Source organism: Nicotiana attenuata, chromosome 8 (genome assembly GCF_001879085.1).
Source record: "Nicotiana attenuata strain UT chromosome 8, NIATTr2, whole genome shotgun sequence".
Taxonomy (NCBI): domain Eukaryota; kingdom Viridiplantae; phylum Streptophyta; class Magnoliopsida; order Solanales; family Solanaceae; genus Nicotiana; species Nicotiana attenuata.
The window spans coordinates 27775445-27781599 of NC_031996.1; the positions used below are offsets into that span (position 1 = coordinate 27775445).

The window sequence follows — 6155 nt, forward strand, 5'->3', positions numbered from 1 at the left end:
TGCTTCCCCTTGCTGCAGCCACATCCCAGGCCGGGGGAGGAGCACAGACTCCCGCCGCCCGCACTCCTGAGCAGCGAGCGCATGTTGAGCAGGTCCCAGAGATTATTCCTGCGCCGCCTGCGGCACCAGTTCAGCTCGAGGGCATGGCAGCGGCTTCGGAGCAGGAGCAAATGAGACTAGAGAGGTTCAAGAAGTATGATCCTCCGGTGTTCAGTGGATTAGCATCAGACGATGCCTTGGGGTTTCTTGATGAGTGTTACCGTATTCTCCGTACTATGGGTATCTCTGGATCGAGCGGGGTCTCTTTCAATACTTCTCAGCTTCGAGGAGCCGCCTATGATTGGTGGCGACCTATGAGTTAGACAGCCCAGACGAGGCAGCTTCACTGACTTGGACCCAGTTTTCAGATATGTTTCTGAGAGAGTTTGTTCCTCAGAGCCTCAGGGATGCATGGCGCGCGGAGTTTGAGCATTTGCGCCAGGGTGCTATGACCGTCTCGGAGTATGCTGTCCGTTACACCAGTTTGGCTAGACACGCCTCAGCCTTGGTTTCTACTGTTCGCGAGAAGGTTCGTCGGTTTCCTTTAGATATTTGGTTTGATTTTCTCTATTTTTCCGCAATTATTACATTTTCGCAAATGTTAGGCTTACCTGGTCATAGGGACCAGGTGCCGTCATGACATGTTCACGGTTGGTGAACTAGGGTCGTGACATTTATCAAGAATGATGATTTCAAGGTACACCATATTCATTCAAATTAATATGGATGGTTTGTTTATCAAATCTCTACCACCGATCTTTTGAAGATGGTGCACAAGATTGGAATGCGAAGGCTCAAAGATGTAAATTGATTGTCTCATCAGGTGGAGCTAATACACATTGTACTCTTTTTTTCTTGCAAGGTTTTGTCCCACTGGATTTTCCTTACAAGTTTTTGACAGCAACCCAAAAGGCGTATTGTTAGATATGTGTACTCTTTTTTCTTCACTAGAATTTTTTCTCACTGGGTTTTATTTTAGTTAAGGTTTAATGAGTCACATTATCTATTGAATAGACATTTAAGTGAGAGTGTTATAAATAATATTTTATTTATGGTGAATGTCTATCTTTTAGAGAGATTTTAGAGTTTGTTACTTTTCCTCTATAAATAGAGGAGTTCTATTCCACTATAATTTATCCTAAAATCAATAAGAATTCTCTCTCTTTTCTTTGCAATCTTTTATTGTTTTATTTCATATATAACTTTTTTTGTACAAAATACTATCGAAAAACTACAACGTACATACAACTTATATATAATTTGTTATTTGTATATATTTTGTATATCGTTTATACACCCGATATACAAATATATATAATTTATTTATCTCTTATTCTTCGAGTTTCAATCTGAAATTTCATTTAAAGCCAACTCGAATCTTCACCAAATTTCCTTAAAGTTGAAATATACCCTTTACAAGATATTCTTAATCATTTGCAACAACATGCAGTTCAAACAAGTACTAACAAATTTCACAAAATCATATTTTCTAATTTAAATGTTTTAAGTTTTTTAATGGTTGTCAATGGAGTTTAGACGAGTGATTTTATTGTGTGCCTCACACAACTGACATTAATTGTGTGAGACCTCTTTTTATTACACACATTTGTGGACCCATAACTTACATATTTGGGTCCACAAAATTCTGGGACCACAAAGTTGTAAGACAAAATAGAGGCCTATACAACTAGCGTCAGTTGTGTAAGGCACAAAATAAAAATTTTCAGTTTAGACTCTTAACTAATCACATGAATTTATTTTTCAATGTCCTATTCTGCACAATATTATCTCTAGTTATCTATCGTGAAAAGACCCTCACTTAAAAGTTGAAACAAACCAATTTGCTTCAAAGCAGGACTTTTGGTTCAGACAATTATCGGTTTCTAGGTCCAATAATTTTGATCTAATTCAATTGAGAAACTTGAATATAAAGGGAAACGCACATTTTCTATTTGCTTTGAGAAGGGAATTTCCTGCTACATATTAAATTGAGAAATTCGAACGCTGCGCAAGTCATTTAGGAACTTGAAATTTAGGAGTGGAGAGCATCTCGAAGAGCATTAAAAGGTCATTAAATGGCGACAAAAAATAACCATGATTAATACTTATTTTTTACCAAAATAAATCTTACTCTCTCCGGTTCACTTTAATTAATTTTTGGCCATTTTTTTGTGGTCCAAAATGTTTAATTTCAAAAATCAAGAAGGAATTAACTCTTTTTTTTCCCCAAAATTGTCCTTGGAGTAAAGAGCCTAGGAATATTTGTTATATTTTCATTGAATAAATTAAGATCATGTCGTCAATTTCATTGTTAATTAATACTAAAAAATAAACTCCTTAATATGTTTGAAAATAACAAAAAAAAAAAAAAAAGTTAAAGTGGTCCGAAGGGAGTATCTCTTACTTGAGCAATCTCAACACGGGTTGAGTGACAACATGACACAAACTTGTTATTCCCTCCGGTTCACAATAAGTGTCCAATTTGCTTTTACCACGCCCATTAAGAAAATACTAAATTCCATACAAAAATACCTACTATGACTAAACTACCCCTAATTAAACGTTTAATGTGAGGAGTAAGAAAACTTTTTAGGGATATACACATAGGGGTTATTTTATAAAAACAAATTGAATTCTTTCTTTATTACATAACTGGACACTTATTTTGAACCAAAATAAAAAAGCAAATTGGACACTTATTATTAACAGAGGGAGTAACAAATTGGAGCTGGGTGGAATGACCGAATAAGGGAGGAAGAAAAGGGTGAGAAAATAGAGAAGTTTGGATTTTTTTTTTATATTTTTTTTTTGCATGTAAATGGTAAATTATATATGCTAATGTAATTAAATGATAACTTTTTTTGAAGAAATAAATTTATAATGTACTATAAATAGATAAATATTCTATTAATTTTCGTAATTAACCATTTTTTAGTTCAAAGTCGAATCGAGAATGGGCCGAGGTTCTAATTGATCCTATTTTTGTTAAATTACAGCCTTTTAATTATTTTTTTTGTTTTGGAAAAATATTAGCTATGTCCATTCATAAGTAGCTTATTACAAAAATTGATCAATTTATAAAATATTACTAATACTAGCCAAATAGCTATTTGTAGCCAAAAAATCAAATTTTTGCTTTCTTTTGAGGCTGTTAATAAAATAAATTGGGTATATCTTAAGGAGCTTGATCTCAGTTGTGAGATGATTTAGTGGAGTTTTGAGGTAGTTTGAATTAAAAATTCAAAGTAAAAGAAGAACATGAAAAAATGAATATGTGTATTACACTGTATATCATTTGTGTATCACATATTCTATTCTACTTATATAGAAGAGCGCAGAAGTAGCTCTCCGTCGACGTCCCTGCTTGCCGACCAAGGACTATTTTAGTCATTTCAGTGTACTGTTGTGTTGAATTCTCTATTATGTCCTTATATCTTCTAGCGCACACTCCTTAAATTAACAAGGGTTACATAGTCATTTTATACCTATACAACCTGACAGCACCGCTACACAGCTCATGTTATTCTCTCTCTTCAGTATTCTCAACTTATTATCTGCGATACAAGTTGTAACCCCGTTCCTCCATGGATTTTGCAGTACTTTCGCATTCATAGCTTAAAGGAAATTAACTTCCATTTGTAGATGCTCTACCATCTTCTTCACAAGATAAATAGGGTTTTGGACTTCTTCGCTGCTCTAACTTTATTGCATCAAGGTAATCACTTCATTTCAATTTACTTCACTGATCTGATATATACTATTTCATCTCCTCTCTTCATCTGGTAGGAATTTTTATTTTAGAGGAAAAAATTGTTTGACTTTTCCCTATTTTGAATTTGTATAGTTGCCGAAAGGCTGAATAAATGAGTTTTTGCTGCTTGGTTGGAACTGAAGAAAGCTGGGGGGGGGGGGGGGGATTCACAATGGTGCTTGCTTTGAATTTTAGTATATTTACGGAAATTTATTGTGAGAATTGGTGTGGACTTACAGAAATTTTATTGTGAAAATTGGTATGTAAAAATTGTTTTTATTATTCTTTGTGCCAGGAGGGGAGGTTAATTACGTTCTTAGGACTCTGTGTGTTGAAGATTTTCTGGTATTTGCATTAAAACAGTGTGTTTGAATCTCTAATTTTTGGTACAATTTTTCAGCTTTAGTGGTATGGCAAACCTCTAAATCTAAGTTTTAAATAATGAAGCTTTAGAATGCACTCATTTCCAAGACTGAGGGAAAATTAGATTACTGTGATGAACACTTTTGTTGGTTATTGCACATTGACACATGTTAACATAATAGTAAAATTGATAGGGCCAGGGGAAGAGATGGCTTTCGCTAATCATGCTATAAAAGAATTATATTTTGTTGTTGTTGGTGTTCCACATGTGCCTTAACTATCTTCTTATTGAACTACCTTCTCCAAATGGTTCACATCATTATGGATTATGTTTTACCTGTCTTCCCTTCCCTTGGATGGACTGCTTTGTCAGTAAAGCAACAAGCATTTAGCTATATAAGTGATCTGCTTCAAATGAAAGGGCAAATTAGCCAAAGAATGAGACTTCTAAGAGGAAGAACAACTTGGATGACCCTGCCAATTCGCAAAATATTTAGCATTATGCTAGGAAGGGATTAAGCTAATCCACTTGCACTTACTTAGGAATCTAGAAATGAGTTAATTCTAGAAAGGGATAGCTTTAAGAAATGCTTGTTGCCTTTTGTCCTAATTTCAGGAAGCTTTCGGGTGTAACACATTGCTTTGCTTATAACAAGACAAATAGTAGGCCTATCTTGCTTGACTATGAGGGTACTAAGAAGCCTGAGGATAAGGTGAACAAATTCCTTGGTAAAGAAGTCAAACCTCAGTGTTGAATGGTTATTATACACAATATAAGGTTCTACCGTTAGTTTCAAATTTGATGTCATTTTGTTTATTTTCGATTCCAGAAAAAATTTCAAAAGTGTCCTATGTTTTGGTAGCGTTGAAAAATGTAAAACAAATGCAAGTGGGTTTACAATACTTAAAGAGGATGTACACTATTGAAAGAATACGAAAGTAAGCAAAAAAAAATCTGAATTGGTAAAATATCGTGGGTCCTAGAGCTTCTACAATGGATAATTTTCATATAATTTGATGGATGTGGGTAGGGATTTTACAGTGAGTGGCAGGGGTAAGGATTCTTTGAGCCACTGGTTATCTCCATGTCCAAGACTCGGCTATCAGCTGAACATGGTTATTTTAAAAGGTTTGACATTGTTGCTTCTTTGGTTTCATCAACACATATTAGATTATTATCTTCTTATGTCTTTTTCAACTAACTGTTTGTATCCCTTTAATTTAATCCTTTATTTATGTGGAATAAGATTTACAATGGGAATCACGCCCAACAGCTGCAGACATAGACTGAAAAGAGCAACATTACCTATTATGGAGCATTATACAGAAGCAAGAGATTGTTAGTCAATAGATCAAAAGGAAAGTGCTCTGGCATAGCATCATCAAAACTCGATCCTGACTTTGGTGTATGGCAAGCAAAAGAACTTCTTCATCTATCAACCCTCTTTTTGCTTGATAAAGTACAAATGTTTGCATCCAATGTTGATCAGAAATCAAGTATGGCCTAATACTATCTTAATGATATAGTCGAAGTTACAAAAATGCTTCAACACCTTTCAAAAGAAACTGCAACACTAAGTGTTTCTGTTGATAAAATATAAGTATGACGTACTTATCAGGAACTGCACTTTTGTTCTACTGTTTGACATGTACTTTTTTTTAAATTACTAGAGTTTTTTACGAACGAGATATCCAACAACTAGAAGAAGGAAAAGGATTGAATAGAGGAACTCCCGAGCATTTGGCGATCTCAGATGTGTCGATATCAATGGTGACTCATTATTTCGATGAATCATTTCTTCGGACAAAAGAAGATTAGTAGGTAGTGGTTATGATCGATTTGATAGAAAGGAAGGAATAGTCTGTATTTTTCGTTGGGGATTTCCAGGAAAAAATCGTCGCATATTCCTCCGATTCCTTATAAAAGATATTCAATCCGTTAGAATAGAAGTTAAAGAGGGTATTTATGCTCGTCGTGTTCTTTATATGGACATTCGAGGCT

At 34.7% G+C, this 6155-nt stretch overlaps 1 long non-coding RNA gene across 2 annotated transcripts; it reads left to right on the forward strand.

Annotated features, from left to right (window-relative positions):
• LOC109231122 lies at positions 3549 to 5789 on the forward strand. 2 transcript variants are annotated; one of them, XR_002068759.1, is made up of 2 exons: positions 3549 to 3754; positions 4770 to 5789. It is a non-coding gene; the product is annotated as an uncharacterized LOC109231122 (long non-coding RNA). The 2 variants fall into 2 exon arrangements; XR_002068758.1 differs by having other exon boundaries at positions 3550 to 3754; positions 5401 to 5789.